This window comes from Sus scrofa, chromosome 13 (genome assembly GCF_000003025.6).
Source record: "Sus scrofa isolate TJ Tabasco breed Duroc chromosome 13, Sscrofa11.1, whole genome shotgun sequence".
Classification (NCBI taxonomy): domain Eukaryota; kingdom Metazoa; phylum Chordata; class Mammalia; order Artiodactyla; family Suidae; genus Sus; species Sus scrofa.
In genome coordinates, this window is record NC_010455.5 from 33,940,086 (window position 1) to 33,958,256 (window position 18,171).

At 43.1% G+C, this 18,171-nt stretch overlaps 1 protein-coding gene across 4 annotated transcripts in view; it reads left to right on the forward strand.

The window, feature by feature from the left end:
- LOC100738931 (IQ domain-containing protein F5-like) overlaps nucleotides 1,584–18,171 on the forward strand; it is a 75,036-nt gene continuing 58,448 nt past the window's right edge. For all 4 annotated transcript variants that reach the window (XR_002337549.1, XR_002337550.1, XR_002337551.1 and 1 more), the window contains exon 1: nucleotides 1,584–1,782. The gene's annotated coding sequence lies outside the window, so the exon portion shown is untranslated. The remainder of the gene's footprint in view (nucleotides 1,783–18,171) is intronic.

Here is an 18,171-nt window from a genome sequence, read left to right on the forward strand (position 1 = left end):
ACTTGCCACTCTTCCTTTCTTAAGTCAAGCTGTTCCTTTCTTCCTCATCCTGGTTTCTAAAGACATTGAGGGCCATATCAATCAGAAGATTGAGAGGGGCTTGGGGCCCCAAGGCAAGCATTGAAGCTTCTGACAGATGTCAAGGATTGATTGACTAATGAAGTGGGTTGCAAATACTGTGTGTCCCTTGAAAGTTGTTTGGATCTAAATTTGAATACTTTCTGAGGTCATCTACCAATCTGAAATAGGCCTGGATTTTCATCTTGGCCTTGGGTGATCTCTTTAACCTTATTATAATTAACAGCTTTAATTATGCATCATTTCATCCCTTCAATGAGGCAAAGGAGGATGTATTCCCTTCTAGTGAAACCAGGCTCACATGGCTGATAGCCCCAATTGGGATCCATTAGAGGCACTACTGTTATGCCCACAGGGTATTGATGAGGTTGGGAAATGTGTAATCCATCAGCATATATTTGAGTCTGCCCAAATACAGGTCTTTTCCTCAGTGGTGCAGTTGTGAGAAAGGATAATATTTAGTTTCTGCCAGGTAAGGTCAGAGGAGAGAGTCAGTTCCTGGAATTCTTTTTTTTTTTTTTTTTTTTTTTTTTTTGGTCTTCTGTCCTTTTAGGGCCACACCCAGGGTTTAGAGAGGTTCCCAGGCTAGGGGTCTAATTGGAACTGTTGTTGCCGGCCTTCACCAGAACCACAGCAACTCTGGATTGGAGCTGCATCTGCGACCTACACCGAAGCTCAGGGCAATGCAGGATCCTTAACCCACTGAGCAAGGCCAGAGATCCTACTGGCAACCTCAGGGTTCCTAGTGGGATTTGTTTCTGATGTGCCACGATGGGAACTCCAGTTCCTGGAATTCTTCAGTGAACTGGCTAGGGTCCTCGAAGACTCTGCCCCAAGCAAGTTGAGGTCAAAGAAAAAGGGATGTGGGAGTTCCCCTTGTGGCTCAGGGGAAAGGAACCCAACTAGTATCCATGAGGATGCAGTTTCAAACCCTCGCCCTGCTCAGTGGGTTAAGGATCCCACATTGCTCGAGCTGTGGTGTAGGTCACAGATGGCAGCTGGGATCTGGCATTGCTGTAGCTGTGGTGTAGCCCATCGGCTACAGCTCTGATTGACCCCTAGCCTGGGAAAATCCATATGCTGCACCTGGGGTCTTTAAAAAAAAGGGGGGACATGGACCCTGATAATTCCTTGAGGCCTGCCTACTACTTTCTGAAGGGGGTGAAGAAACTCTGCCTGCATATCTGGTATCCAATCCAAGGGTAAAGAGATTTATAGGCAGGTGAAGGGCGAAGAAGGTGAAAGGACGTTGGGGCTTGGGTCTGCTCTCTGGGGCTTGTGTTCCTGTAGGGGTGCCACTAGAGAGGGCTTTTCATACAGACGGCCCTGAGAGGACACTCCCAATCGTGGAACTCAAAGGAGGCAAGCGGTGCGGTGAACACAGCTTTACAGAGGGGTCAGAGGAGAGTGGGGAGCTTATATCCCGGAGGTTGGCCACGTGCGTGCGCATCCCAACGCGCGTGAGTGGCCCCGCCCCAAAGGGCAAAGCGGCCGTGGGGGCGGGGCAGACGCGGGGCTCCCTGTGGACTGGCGGCCAGACATGGCGACCAGGCGGTGAATGACGGCGGTGGGGTCGAGGTCCCACCACCGTGGGCCCCCACCGCGAGGCGCGGGACCGGTCCTTCAACACTCAGGCCGCATGTGGTGCAAGGGAGCTCACGAAGAGACTGCAGCACGGCGGCGGCGGCAACTCTTACTGTCGAAGTAAGGCTGCGTTTTTTATTTCCACACAGTTGAACCTGGTGACAGTTCATTAAATGGTGCATGAGGCAAACCTAGAGGGCAGGGTTCCTATGGTTGGGGGTCCCTAGCTGCCTGTGAGAATAGCCGGAAAGTTCCTGACGTGCCCTGTGCAGTGAGGGGTGGAGGACCTAGCCGGGCGGTTGGAAAATGCCTAGCAGGTTTCTTTTCCCCCATTTCCAGTGAAGAAAGGCAACAAAGTAAGAGTGGAAAGTAAGAATGACATAGGGATGCAGAGGCGGGACAAAGATAGTCGGGCGTAGGTGGACCAATACTAAACCTATAAGGGTGGGCGGGAAGGGCACCGGGTTATGCTTTTAACTGTGGCCTAAAAACGCAGCGTGGAAGTTGCCTCGAGGTGAGTGGGCAGACCCGTCCTCTTTCTAGTCCGTTCCCTGACCCACTCATCCTCTGGCTGCAGATTTCTGTGGCAAATTGCAGGTAGCCCTCGGCCTGCCTGGATGGGCCCCACGAAGTGTGAGTCAGGATGGTTCAGGCCGCTCGGCTCACTGCGCCGCCTGGCGTGGAGTAGAGGGCAGGGGGCCCTCTGCAGAAGCACACCCTTGAGAGGATGTCGCAACCCAAGAGGTTGGCGATGTATTGAGTAAAGGTGTGGGGGACAAAAAATTTACCTGAGGGGATGACACAGAGCCAGGAAAAAGATTCAAGTTCTTCCACGTGGCAGAAGGTATGGGGGAACCTTACCCCAGGACTAGTCAGGCCAGAGCTCTCTCTCCATTCCTCCCACCCCACACCCTGGCTGTTCTCACCTCCTCTCCTGGTGTGGGGTGTTATGGGAGGTGTAAGGGAAAAGGGGTCACTGAATGTCTCAACAGTTCTGAAAACATGTATCCACCTCAGCCTCCTGCAAAAAAAGGAAGGGTGCTTACCATTCCCACCTCTGTGGGCTATCAGCAGGAAACATGAGGTGTTCTCAGTCTGGGGGAGAGGGGGTAGAACTGGGGGAAGCAGGGGAAGGACAGAGGTGGGGAGTTCAAGTGAAAAGGGTGGGTTTGGGGGGAAAGGTAGAGACTTGGTGTGGAGGGAGCAAGAGGAAGAAAGTAGAACATGGAAGCTTCAAAGTAAAACCTGAGGACTCTTGGCAATATGTCATTTTTTGGTTTGTTTGTTTTTTGTTTTTTAAAGAAAATTGACGTTATTCTTTCTCTGAAAATGGTATATGCTCCCCATAAGCAGAAAAGTACAGAAGGAAAATAAAAGTATTACTTTGTTTCATCATTCAAATATAACCATCATTAACATTTCTGGTACAGCATCCTAGACATATTTCTATGCATTTTTTACAGATAGAATGAGAGATAGAAATACTTTCATAAAAATGGGATCATGCCATATGTTTATTTTTTTAGTGAAGATTTAATTTTACTTGATTCTAATTGAAGAAGATGAATCTGAAGTGAAACTGAAGTAACTCTTGAATTTCGCATATTTCTTCACCACTGCAAGATGCCTGAATATTTCCCCCCTGAAAGATCTCTGTACATTTAAGAAAAGAAACAGTGACATTTAGAGGTAAACATTCCTTTAGTCTCAGAATTGGAGGAGAGTTTGACCCGTGGTCAGCCTACTTACTACATGAAGAGGAGGAGGGTGGGCTAGCCCTTCCTGAAACACACTGCACCTGGTGCAGGGGTTGCTGACCGTCTAATCTGCCACTGATGCACTGCCAACCCAAAGATGGGAGTGAGGCTGACACCCACTGATGTTAGGTGGCTGGCAAGGCATTTCAGCAGAGGGACCCAGGTGCTGCAGCTTCTCTGTGCTGCGGTGGTCCTCACACACATTATTGGTTCCCACCCCTCAAGCTTCATGGCCTGAGAGGCTGTGTCTGAGTCTCACAGAGCCCTGGGACATTGGGGTCCCTATTCTGGATCCTTTCCTCAAGTGAAATAAACTTGGCACTTGGATAGCTTCTTTGTTTCAATTTGAAACTCACCCTGGTGGTCTTGAAGCATTGTGATTTTTTTTATTAACCACATTTTTATTGTAAATCATATTGGCTAACGATTGATTCCTTGGTGGTTTTGATTTTTGGCTTAGCCAGCAGCATGTGGAAGTTCTTGGGCCAGGAATTGAACCTGTGCCACAGCAACCACAACGCCAGATCCTTTACTTGCTGAGCTACCAGGGAACTCCCACATTAATTCCTTGTAGATAAATTGAGAACGTTGCTCATTTTTTTTTAGTTTACATTTCTTTTATTGTAAATGAGACTTTTATCTCTTCAAAAGTTTTCTCTTTTTTGTGAACCATCTCTCCATACCTTTATTTTTTTTTACTTTATTTTTTTATTGCTCAATGAATTTTATTACATTTATAGTTCTACAATAATCATCACAACCAAATTTTATAGCATTTCCATCTGAAACCCTCAGTGCAACCCCTCGTACCTCCCAACCTGTCTCATTTGGAAACCATAAGTTTTTCAAAGTCTATGAGTCAGTATCTGGAGAACATTGCACATTAATTAATTAGTGGTTTATATACTGTATTAAACTTCTAATTAGAGCATTAGTTAGTTTACACTGTCGATTTTCATTGTGTTTAAATTCCTGTTTTGTAGCATTAATTTACTTATTTAATATTCATCCTATATCTAATATGTACACAAGTCACCACCAGTCCTTTTATATCAGGTTTTTCATTACTCAATTTTAAGTTTTGATTTACTTTTAGATGTTGGAATTTTCTTTTTAAAAAAAGTTTTATTGAAGTATAATTAATTTGCAAGGCTGTGATAATTTCTGCTGTTCAGCAAAGTGACCCAGTCATAGATATACACACATCCATTCTCACTGATTATTTTCCCACATAGATTATCACAGAATACTGGGTAAAGTTCTCTGTGCTATACAGCAGGTCCCTAGTGGCCAATCATTGCATATACATCAGTGTACATATGCCAATCCCAAAGCCCCAGTCCATCCCTCCCACTCCCCACCTGTCCCCTTTGGTAACCATAAGTTTTGCAAAGTCTGTGACTCTATTTCTGTTCTGCAAATAAGTTCATTTGTATCCTTTTTTTCAGATTCCACATATAGGTGATATCATATGATGTTTGTTTGTCTGACTAACTTAATTTAGTATGATAGTTTCTAGGTCCGTCCATGTTGCTGCAAATGGCATTATTTCATTTTTTATAGCTGAGTAATATTCCTTTGTGTCATTGTACCTTATCTTTATCCATTCCTCTTTTGATGGACATTTAGGTTGCTTCCTTGTCTTGATTATCAGAAATAGTGCTACAGTGAACACTGGGGTGCATGTATCCTTTCAAATTATGGTTTTCTCTGAATAGATGCCCAGGAATGAGATTGCTGGATTGTATGGTAGTTCTATTTTTAGTTCTTTGAGGAATCTCCATATTGTTTTCCATAGTGGTTGCACCAATGTACATTCCCACCAACAGTGTAAGAGTGTTGCAGGATTCTCATACAGGGAGACAGGACACCGAGGCTTTTTGCCAGGAAGCAGCATTTATTCATGTCAGCACTGGCTCAGCGGATTCATATCCAAAGGCTGAGCCCCAAATGCAGCAGGGCGCTGTCTTATATACTCGCCGTTATTTTTTTTCTTTTTCACTTTGGTCCCTTTGTCCCCCTTATAAGGTAACATACATTCTGTAAATTCTGATTGGATGGTCTATGCTACAAAGTTGCACATGGATACAGATTATGTCATACTGCCACAAAGTTACTCATGCGTGTGCAATGGCTGATTGTGCATATTGTCTTCCCTTTGTTCTGGGAGGGCCCCTACCACATACCCCTCTTTGATGCTCAGACCCCCTGCTTTGGGTTCAAAGAGCATCATCTTAGTTTAGGGGTTTATATTTCCATAGCATCATTACATGTGTGCTGTTTTTCTTTGACCATGGCCTCAATGAGGCTGGAGAGAGACCTCATAACTGGGGGGCTAGACAGGGTAGGATCAAGCAAGCCCCCCAAATTAAAAACACAACACTTATGAGGGTTTCAAATCCCCTGAAAGTTGAAAACCATCCCCAAACAAATTTTTTAACAACAGCCTGTAGATGCAGTTTAACATGTAGAGTGGAGTACAGTATCCATAAGACCCGTCCTTTGCCTAGGTGGCTGGACCATAGTAATGGATATACATTAAGGGGGCCATTTGTTATCTTTTCAGTTGCCAGTTTGTAGGGCATACTGTTTTCTCTGGGTCTCCCAGTCTTCATACACTTGGACTCCCAAATGTTCCCCTTTGGTGAGTGAGAGCAAGAAGAAAGATGAGCGGATCAACCCCAACACATAAGATCCTGACCAGTTTGGGGGAAGTACAGTATAGGCTGCTCTCTCACACATCCAGTATAGTCCACCTAGGGCCCGCCATTCAATGTCCATGTCGACCTCATCCCAGGCCTTTTGTCACTTTTCCATCTGGCTGGAGCAGTCTTTGACAACCCTGTGGCAAAGATCAGGGCAGGGATCACAATAACAGCTGTAAGTAGTGGCATTGCATCACAGTAAGAGAACCGAAATGGGAAGCAAAAACAGTCTATTTATCCCGTCAGGTAGCGGATCCCTCAAGCTTCTGCCATGCGCAGATTAGTCAGCTTCTGAAGTGACTAAAGCAGTGCTGCAGTCCTTAAGGGTCTCTGGGGTTGCAGTCTGTATCCTCTGGATGGTCAGCTTACATGGTGTTGATGGTTCAGAAGTGTATTCCCAGCCTTGGGAAGCTGGTTTTACTCTGCTGTGGTGAATCCAAGGAGCCACTTCTGCCACCTTTATTGCAGTAGGGGTGGATAAAATTACATTAAATGGGCCCCTCCAAAGATGTTTTAATGGCTGGATATTCCATTCTTTTACCCATACAGCATCCCCTGGTTTGAAGGGGTTGATGTCTGTGGTTAGGCTTACAGGTAACTGTTCCCTAACCCACTGAAGGATGGTGGCCAGGGTGGAACATAGCACCTGCTTCTTCTGTTGCCTTAGGGTGAGATTTCCTAATTCCTTTAGGTACCACCCCCCCCCCTTATACCCTTAATGAGAGGAGGGGGCTGCCCGTAGAGGATTTCATAAGGGGAAAACTCTGTTCACTTACTGGGACTGGACCTTGCTAAGAAGCAAGGCTATTGGCAAGAGCTGGTCCCAGTGTAAGTGAATCTCCTGGCACAGTTTGCTTAATTGCAGTTTCAGAGTCCAATTCATCTGTTCCACCTCCCCGGAGCTTTGGGACAGATAGGCCATGTGAAACTTCCAGGTGATCTTCAACCCCTTTGCCACCAATTGCACCATCTCAGCCACAGATGCTGGTCCGTTCTCCAATCCAATGGTGATTGGTATCCCAAATCAGGGAATGTTTTCCTTTAGGAGAAATCAGGCAACTTCATGTGCCTTTTCTGTATGAGTATGGAAGGCCTCTACCCAGCCTGAGAATGTACATACAAAGTCTAACAGATATTTGTAGCCTCAGACTCTGGGAAGCTCAGTGAAGTCCACAACCATATTTTCAATCAGGGCCCCTCCAACACTCTATATTCCAGGGGTGGCTCTAGGTCCCTGATGCAGGTTATTTTGGGCACGCATTTCACATTGTTCACATACTACCTGGGCTATGCTGGAAAGCTGAGGGATGTAGAAGTATCAGCCCAATGTGGTCTTGAGAGCCATTCAGCCAATGTGAGTCTCCTGGTGAAATTGTTTGACAAAGGCTGGGACTAGCACCTCAGGAATTGCTATTCCATTGTCTTCAGATTTCCCTCATCTCCTTGGGAGATAGATTCCATTTTCAGTTTTAAACCAGGTATTTTCATGTCATGAGTAGTTAGGGTCCCATTCTGCCAATGGACTAGGGAACACTGTGGCGGTCAGAGCCGCTGGTTCTATTGTCCCCTTGGAGGCTGCAGGTGTTGCTTCTTGGCCTGCTTTATGGTTTCCCTGAGTGACTGTGGTGTTTCCCCCTTGAAGTCCCCAACAGAGTATGACTGCCACCTTTCCAGGGACCCACACAGTGTCCAAGATTTCAAGAATTTCTTTGCCATATTTCATGTCCTTTCCTCCTGAGTTGATTAGGCCCTTTTCTTTATATAAAGCCCCATGTACATGGAAGGTGGTGAAGGCATATTTGGAGTCAGAATATATATTGACATGTATTCCTGCTGCTAGTTGGAGGGCTCACCTTAGCACGATGAACTCTGCCTTTTGCGCGAAGTCCCTTTTGGTAGAGTTTTTGCTTCAGTGGTGGAATGTAAGTTCACCACGGAATACACAGCAAGGCATTCTCCCTCTTTTACAAAATTGTTACCGTTGGTGAAGTATTCAGCATCTGGGTCTTTGAGGGGCTAGTCTCTTAAATCTGGTCGGCTGGAAAATACCTCATCCATGACTTTAACACAATCATGATCTGGCTGGCCTGGCCTGGCCCGACAGGTAGTAGGGTTGCAGGGTTTAGGTTCCTCACTACCTTTAGGCATATGTGCAGGTTTTTGCATAGCATCCCCTGATATTTGACCATCCAGGAATTAGCCAGTATTGTCCCTTATACTCCATTAATGTTAGTATCAAGTGTGGCACTCAGACTGTTAATTCTTGTCCCTTAGTCAGTTTATCAGCTTCTGACACTAAGAGAGCTGTGGCTGCAAGCACTCGCAGGCAGGGTGGCCATCCTTGGGCAACAGAGTCAAGTTACTTGGAAAGGTATACCACTGGGCTATGCCATGACCCTAACACTTGAGTTAAGACCACTACTGTGACACCAGTGTGCTCATGCACATACAAGAAGGGCTTGGCCACATCCAGGAGCCTTAGGCCAGGTGCATTGGTGTGGGCCCACTTAATTTCTTCAAAGGCCTTTTGTTGCACTCATCCCCACAACAGAGGTTCTCATTCTCTCCCCCCTTTGTGGCCTCATAAAGGGGATTTGCCAAAATGGAGAAGTTGGGTATACAGATTCTACAGAAACCTGTGGCCCCAAGGAATTCTTGAACCTCGCATCAGGTGGATGGAACTAGGATTGAGCAGACAGCCTGTTTTCTTTCTGGGTTGAGTTGATGTTGTCCCTCGGATAGGTGAAAACCAAGATATTTGACTTTTTCTTGACAGATTTGGGCTTTCTTCCTTGAAACTTTGCAGCAAGGCCAGAGAATTCCATACTTTGGAGCCTTTCTAGGTGCCTTTGAATTCCCATCTGGGCTTTATGAGGGATGAAATATTGCTTTTGTGGAATGAATCCTGCCCCTATAGGGTCAGGGCTGTTTGGCCATGGGAGGTGAATGTTATCTGGGCCTGTAGCTTTCCCAATAAGTCCTGACCCATCAAAGTCATGGGACAGTCAGGGAAGTATGGAAATTTGTGAATGACTTCATGTCCCCCCAAAGCGCATCATCTAGGCAGCAGGAAGAGGTGCCATGTTTGGTTGCCTATGGCCCCTACGATGGTGGCTTGCCTCTGCGAGAGTGGGCACACAGGTTGAGTTATCACTGAGTGTTCTGCCCCAGTATCTATCATGAAGTCAATGGAATAGCACCCATATTCATTCGGACCATAGGCTCTTGGGGACCTAGCAAAATAGAGCTTGGTTGGTCCTAGTCCTCCTCATAGTCTCCCATAGTGGCCAGCCCTATAAAGTCATTTTCAGGAGCCCCACATGGCTGCTGGGCTGGCTGACATCCACCCCAGACCATTTGGCCTCTTCCCCTCTGCTTGGGGCCTGATTGGGAATCATCTGACAATTGAGGGGCACTCATTTTTCCAATGGCCTTTCTGACGACATTGGTTCTGTCCCAGTTTTGGCCCTGGGTGAGATCGTCCTCCTCTTTGCCCCCCTTTCTGGCCTCAGCCTCGGCCCCAGCCCTAGCCCTGTGGGGCACCTTCCATTTGCTTCACCAAGGCAGTGACCCGTAGGCTCTCCTTTTTTTTGCATTTTTTTGTTTTCAGCATTTAGTGCCTCCTGGTCACAGCTGACAAACACTATGGTTGCTATCTCTAGAAACTAACTAGCATTCATGCCTGCAAAGCCCTCTAACTTCTGGAGCTTGCATTAGATGTCCCCTTGTGCCTCGCTCATGAAGGCTGCATTGACTGTCCACTGGTTTTCAGCTGCTCCTGGGTCAAAGGGGGTATAAAGGTAGAATGCCTCACATAGCCTCTCATAGCATTAGCTTGGGCTCTCATTGGGCCCCTGGAATACCTCTGAGGTTTTGTTCATGTTCATGGCCCTTTTCCCACTTTGTTTCATGTCACTTAGGAGAGTCTCATGGTAGCATATAGGTTGTGGAAGTCCCCCATCAACATTAGGGTCCCACTGGGGGTCCTCCCCAGGGAAATGGTCTGGGGTGTAAGCCTGGGCATCTAATGTTTGCACCAGGGCATTTTCCTCTAGCCATTTTAGAGATGCCTGAGTAATTCAGTGCCATTTGTCAGTGTTAAACAGAGTCAGAAGAAGCTGATGGCAGTCAGTCCAGGTGGGCTTGTGGTTCTGGATGATGGATTGCATTTGATTAATCATCGCCTGAAGCTTCTCTGTGTAGGAGGGGGTATGATTTTTCCAATTTAGGCCAGTGGTGGTGAAGGGTTGGTATACAAAAACACACTGGCCTCCTTGAATTTGGCCTTCTTGATCAAAATAAACAGGCTCTCTGGTCTTTCTCAGTGGCATCTGCAGGGCCCCGTGGTACTGTTGTGGAGAGGGGCTACCCCGGCTGGCCTGATTTTCCAGTTACCTTGGGGCCAGAGTATATGGGGTTAACACTGGAGGCTTGGGAGAAGCAGTGACTGGTGGCATCATGGGTGAGTCAGGGGAGGGGGTGCTCTCAGGGGACGCAGCAGTCTCCAGCATGGCCCTGGCTATTGGAAGTGCAGGAGGCAGTGGAGGGTACTTCCTCTGGTTCCCCAGATAAAATGGGTTTCTTGGGTTCTGGTCGGCATTTTGAGGAAGCCATCATTTGAGCCAACATAATTTTATGGGTTTTTCTTAGATAGGCTTTTAGCCAAGGTGGCCGATAGAGGACTATGTCCTGCCAGCAGTCAATCCAAGGGAATTGGTTAGGGTGCCCTGGGTTCCCCATGATGACTCTAAACACCTTACTAACTAGTTCTTTATCTAGTGACCCCTCGGAGTGCCAACCCACCCCAAATGAAGGCCAATATAGCTCACAAATCATTCAGAGTTTTCTGGGAGTCAACTTAATACCATAATCTCCTGAATATCCCCTCTTGAAAATTTTTATCATACACTCTGAGGGAGTGTGTTTGTTCTGTTTTCCACCCATTTCCTCCCCCTAAAAGATGACAGTCATACAAGAAGGGAAAGGGAAGCAGTAAACAATCGCTTCATCTGTCTCTGGCCGCTCTTGCAGGGGAGGTATTTCAGGCACCTCTTAGCATTGGTAGAACTATATAAACCCCAACATCAGGACCTCTCTGAAGAGGGCCACCGTTAAGCCATATGAGGATCGCCACAGAACCACAGATCAGGACTCAACACTTGCTTCAGCCTGTCTGGTTGAGTCGGAACTCTCCCATCATCCCTTTCATTCACTCACATTCACACAATGTTTCCAACCCACCACCCAGCATCTTATTGTTGGGGTTTTGTCTCCCATGAGACTACTCAGGTGACTCAGGGAGGTGATCACGCTCCCCTTCTGCCTCTTAGGGGCAGGCTTACCAAATTGAACCCGAGTTCTTACCAGTCTGATGGACGGGGCTCCCTTGGCTGGTTCTTGGGCCTTACTGGGTTCTGTTGTGCTCCTGGGGTCCTTGCCCAGGCATATCAGGAGGTCTAGTCCCCTAAAGATCAATCAGTCCATTGGGCACCAGGCAAGGTCACCTCTCCCAGCATCTCAGGGCTCAAACCCCGGTGACAAGGGAAGTGAAATCACCGTCACTGTATCCCAGATGAACCCCCAAGAAATTGCACGGGATTCTTATACAGGGAGACAAGACACTGAGGCTTTTTACCAGAAAAGTCATGTCAGCACTGGCTCAGCAGATTCATATCCAAAGGCTGAGCCCCAAATACAGCAGGGCGCTGTCTAATATACTCTCCATTATTTTTTTTTTCCTTTGTCGCCCTTATAAGGTAACATACATTCTGTAAATTCTGATTGGATGGTCTATGCTACAAAGTTGCACATGGATACAGATTATGTCATAGTGCCACAAAGTTGCTCATGCATGCACAGACACTGATTGTGCACATTGTCTTCCCTTTGTTCTGGGAGGGCCCCTACCACAAGAGAGTTCCCTTTTCCCCACACCCTCTCCAGCATTTATTATTTGTAGGCTTTTTTTTTTTTTTTTTTTTGGTCTTTTTTAGGGCCACACCTGCGGCATATGGTTTCCAGGCTAGGGGTCCAATCAGAGCTATAGCTGCTGACCTATGCCACAGCAACAGCACTGGGGAATCCATGCCGTGTCTGTGTCCTACACCACAGCTCAAAGCTATAGGAGATGTTTGTATATTTTAGAAATTAATCCCTTGTCAGTTGCTTCATTTGCAAATATTTTCTCCCATTCTGTGTGTTGTCTTTTTGTTTTGTTTATGGTTTCCTGTGCTGTGCAAAAACTTTTAAGTTTAATTAGGTCCTATTTATTTACTTTTGCTTTTATTGTCATTACTCTAGGAGGTGGATCTGAGAAGATGTTGCTGTGGTTTATGTCAGAGAGTGTTCAGCCTGTGTTTAAGAGGTTTGTAGTATCTGGTCTTACATTTAGGTCTTCAATCCATTTTGAGTCTATTTTTGGGTATGGTGTTAGAGAATGTTCTTTTTTTTTTAACCTTTTATTTATTTATTTATTTCTACTGTAGAGCATGGTTACCCAGTTACACATACATGTATACATTCTTTTTTCTCACATTATCATGCTCCATCATAAGTGACTGGACATAATTCCCAGTGCTACACAGCAGGATCTCATTGGTAATCCATTCTGAAGGCAATAGTCTCTATCTATTAACCCCAAGCTCCCAGTCCATCCCACTCCCTCCCCCTCCCCCTTGGCAACCGCAAGTCTTTTCTCCAAGTCCATGATTTACTTTTTTGTAGAAAGGTTCCTTTGTGCCATATATTAGATTCCAGACATAAGTGATATCATATGGTATTTGTCTTTCTCTTTCTGACTTACTTCACTCAGTATGAGAGTCTCTAGTTCCATCCATGTTGTTGCAAATGACATTATTTTGTTCTTTTTTATGGCTGAGTAGTATTCCATTCTGTAAATATACCACATCTTCCTAATCCAGTCATCTGTGATGGACATTTGTGTTGATTCCATGTCTTGGCTATTGTGAATAGAGCTGTAATGAACATGCGGGTGCATGTGTCTTTTTTAAGGAAAGTTTTGTCTAGATATATGCCCAAGAGTGGGATTGCTGGGTCATATGGTAGTTCTATGTATAGATTTCTAAGGTACCTCCATACTGTTCTCCATAGTGGTTGTACCAGTTTACATTCCCACCAACAGTGCAGGAGGGTTCCCTTTTCTCCACACCCCCTCCAGCATTTGTCATTTGTGGACTTATTAATGATGGCCATTCTGACTGGTGTGAGGTGGTATCTCATGGTAGTTTTGATTTGCATTTCTCTAATAATCAGTGATGTTGAGCATTGTTTCAAGTGCTTGTTGGCCATCTATATATCTTCCTTGGAGAAGTGTCTCTTCAGGTCTTTTGCCCATTTTTCAGTTGGGTTGTTGGCTTTTTTGCTGTTAAGTTGTATAAGTTGTTTGTGTATTTTAGAGATTAGGCACTTGTCAGTTTCATCATTTGTTCTAATTTCATTCTTTTGCATGTAGCTGTCCAGTTTTCCAAGCACCACTTATTGAAGAGACTAGTTTTCTTAACTAGTTTTTATTTTCCCTGAAAAGCTCATGGTCCCTTTGAGTTCTTTTATATATGACAATGCCCTTTCCCCCTCTTTCCATGTTTGTGATTACAAAGATTAGATTTTTTATTCCAGTTTTATTGAGGTATAATTGACATACAGCACTGTAAAAGTTTAAGGTGTACAGCACAATGATTTGACTTATCTACATCATGAAATGATTATCAATAAGTTTAGTGACCATCTGTCATCTCATACAAATATAAAATTAAATAGAAAAGATTTTTCTTATGATGAGAACTCTTTAAGACTTATTCTCTTAACTTTCACATATAACATATGGCAGTATTAATTACATCTTGTGTAGTATATTATATCCTGTGTTGTATATTACATCTCTAGTGCTTATTTAATACCTTAAAACTGGGAAATTCAGCGCCCTGTCCCCCTTTATCTTCCACTTCTTATTACCACAAATCATCTCTTTTTCTTTGAGTTTGTTTGTTTTAGAAATATAATTGACCTACAACACTGTGTTAGTTTATGCTACACAACAGGGATTTTGTATTTCTATATATCTCAAAATGATCACCATGATAAGTCTAGTTACAGTATATCACCATACAAAGATATTACATAGTTATTGACCATATTCCCCATACTGTACATTTCCTACAGGTGACTCATTTATTTTGCAACCAGAAGTTTATTTGTGTTAATTTCCCTCACCTATTTCTTTCCTCTCCTATTTCCTCTCCTCTGGGAACTATCTGTTGTTCTCTGTATCTGTAGCTATGTTTCAATTTTGCTATGTTTGTTCATTTGTTTTTTGGATTTTGCATATTTGTGGAATTGTACAGTATTCATCTTTTTCTGTCTGATTTATTTCACTTAGTGTAATACAGGCTAGGTTCATCCTTGCTGTTTCAGATGGCAAGATTTTGTTCTTTTTTATGGCTGAGTGATATATATACATATATATATATATATATATATATATATATATATATGTGAACGATGTTGAGCATCTTCGTGTGCCTATTGGCCATCTGTATGTCTTCTTTGGAAAAATGTCTATTTAGATCCTCTGCCCATTTTTTAATTGGGTTTTTTTAATGTTAAGTTATATGAATTCTTTGTATATTTTGAATATTAACCCTTTTCAGATATATTGTTTGCAATTATCTGCTCTCATTCAGTAGGTGGCATTTTTGTTTTGTTAATAGTTTTCTTTGCTGTGCAAAAGCTTTTTCATTTGTGTAGTCCCATTTGCTTATTTTGTTGTTGTTATTTCCCTTGCCTGAGGAGACACATCCAAAAAAATATTAAGACCAATGTCAAAGAGCTTACAGCCTATGTTTTCTTTTACAAGTTTATGGTTTCATGTCTTAAATTTACATCTTTAATCCATTTTGAATTTTTTTTTTGCATGGTATGAGGGAATAGTCCAGTTTGATTCTCTTCAAGTAGCTATCCAGTTTTCCCAGCAGCATTTATTGAAGAGAATGTCTTTTCCCCATTACCATCTTTGTCGTAGATTAATACCCATATAATTATTCATAATGAACCCATGTAAGTGTGAGTTCATTTCTGGGCTCACTGTCTATTCTGTTCCTTTGATCTATGTGTATGTTTTTGTGCCAGTACCATATTGTTTTGATGACTATAGTTTTGTAGTATAGTTTCAAATCAGAGACCGTGATACCTCCAGCTCTGTTCTTTCTCAGGATTATTTTGGACATTTAGGGACTTTTGTGTTTCCACATAAAATATATTCTTTTCCCCATATAGGTTGTTATAAATTATTGAGTAGATTTCCCTGTGCTATGCAGTAGGTTCTTGTTAATTATTTTTTTTACAGTAGTGTGTATATGTGATTTTCATCTGCCCCATTCTTCCCTCCCCGCTAGGATTTCCCCTTTGGTAACCATAAGATATTTTTTTCTTTTTAGGGTCACACCTGTGGCATATGGAGTTTCCCAGGCTAGGGGTCCAATCGGAGCTGTAGCCACTGGCCTACACCACAGCCACTGCAATGCCAGATCCCAGCTGCATCTGCGACCTACACCACAGCTCATGGCAATGCCAGATCCTTAATCCACTGAGCAAGGCCAGGGATTGAACCTGCATCCTCATGGATGCTAGTCAGATTCATTTCTGCTGAGCCACGATGGGAACTCCATAAGATTGGTTCTGAAATGAGTTTGTTTTATAATTAAGTTCTTTTTGTGTCATTTTTATTAGATTCCACTTATAAGTAATACCATATAATATTTGTCTCTCTCTGTCTGACTTACTTCACTCAGTATGGTAATCTCCAAGTCCATCCATGTTGTTGCAAATGGCAGTATTTCATTCTTTTTTATGGCTGGGTAACTTTCCATTGTATATATGTATCACATCTTCTTTATCTTTTTCTCTTCTGATGGACATTTAGGTTGCTTCTGTGTCTTAGCTATTGTAAATAGTGCTGCAATGAACATTGGAGTGCATTATCTTTTTGATTTATGGTTTTCTCCAGATATATGCCCAGATCCATACAAATTTTAAAATTATTTGTTCTATTTCTATGAAGAATTCCATTAGCATATTTATAGGGATTATATCAAATCTGTATATTGCTTTGGGTCATGTTAACAGTGTTAATTCTTCCAATTGATGAACACAATACATCTTTCCATCTGTTTGGATCAACCTCAGTTCATTTAATAGCCTCTTTTAGTTTTCCAAGCACAGATCTTTTACCTCCTTAGTTAAGATTTATTCCTAAGTATTTTATTCTTTTTGATGTAATTGTAAATGGGACTGTTTTCTTGATTTTTTAAATTTCCCTTTCTGATAATTCGTTGTAAGTGTGTAGAGACGCAATTGACTCCTGGGTCAGAGGGTCCAATGAGAGGCTTATATAACTCTCTTCTTGGGCAGAACCTCTAAAATTATAGTTGTCCTCCTATTTATGGATTGCCCTTCTAGGGATATGGGTCTTGACCATTCCACATCTCTGTCCCTCCTACCTATCTCATTGTGGTTCCTTCTTTATATCTTTGGCTGTATATCTTTTCTTCTAGTCTTCTGGTTTTTCTCATCAGTAGTTTCTCTGTAAATAGTTGTAATTTCGGTATGCCCATGAGCTCAGGGTCTTCCTACTCTGCCATCTTGGCTACTCCCCCCATGAAAGATTTCAAAGACTAGGTTTTATTTGTTTATTTTACCAATTTTTGTTGTTTTTTGTTGGTGGTGGTGGGGTTTTTTTGGCTGTGGCATGCAGAGATTTCATGTGGGATCTCAGTTCCCAGACTGGGGGTGAACTTAGGCCTCAACAGTGAAAGCACTGAATCCTAACCATTAGACCACCAGGGAACTCCCTAGTTTATTTTTACCAAATTTTATTTTATTTTTCATTTTCAAAGTTTTATCAAAGTATAGTTGGTTTGCAATGGTGTGATAATTTCTGCTGTACAACAAATTGATTAAGTTGTACATATATATACATCCATTCTTTTTCAGATTCTTTTTCCATATAGATTATCACCAAATATTTTTACCATTTTTTTTTTTATGGCCACACCTGTGGCATATGAAAGTTCCTGGGCTGAGGGTCAAATTGGAGCTGTAGCCAAAGGCTACGCCACAGCTACAGCAACAGCAACACTGGATCTGAGCAGCATCTGTGCCCTATGCTGCAACTTGCAGCAACAGCAGATCCTTAGCCCACTGCATGAGGCCAAGGATCACACCTGTGTCCTCATGGACACTATATTGGGTTCTTAATCTGATGAGTCACAATGGGAACTCTATTTTTACTAAATTTTAATATACTTTATTCTTAATAAAAAGATCCCCAGGGTTCCAATGATTACTTTCCCCTTTTTATTATTAAAAATTTTATATGTAAAAAAGTGTGAATGAATGAATCCATTAGCTACCTTTTAGAATTATCAACTTCTACCTTTTTAAAAAAGATGTATTCTTATATTTAAATACTGGGATTTCCCTTTGTGGCTCAGTGAAAATGAACCCAATTAGTATCCATGAGGACATGGGTTTGTATCCTGGCCCTGCTCAGTGGGTTAAAGATCCAGCGTTGCCATGAGCTGTGGTGTAGGTTGCAGATGCACCTCAGATGTGGCGTTGCTGTGGCTGTGGTATGGGCCAGCAGCCGCAGCTCTGATTAGACCCCCTAGCCTGGGAACCTCCATGTGCCACGGGTACAGCCCTAAAAAGACAAAAACAAAATTGATTATGAAACAATGCTTTCATAATTCACAAAAATAAACTTGTAAAAAGAGGTCAAAATGGATAAACATAACAAAATAAGGAGAAATGTTCAATGAGAACCTAAAGTGTGAAATGAAAGAAAAGCATTACATTTTAGGTTTAGATTTTATATTGGTAGATGAGCTTATATACGTTTTTAAAAAATTAAGAATGACCACTAAAAGAATGTAAATAATTTGGTTGTATTTTTCGTATATGCTCCTTTTTTCCTCCCTCCTCCTGCAGGATTTTTAAAATTTAAATTAAGGATATTCTTAATCTTTTAAATT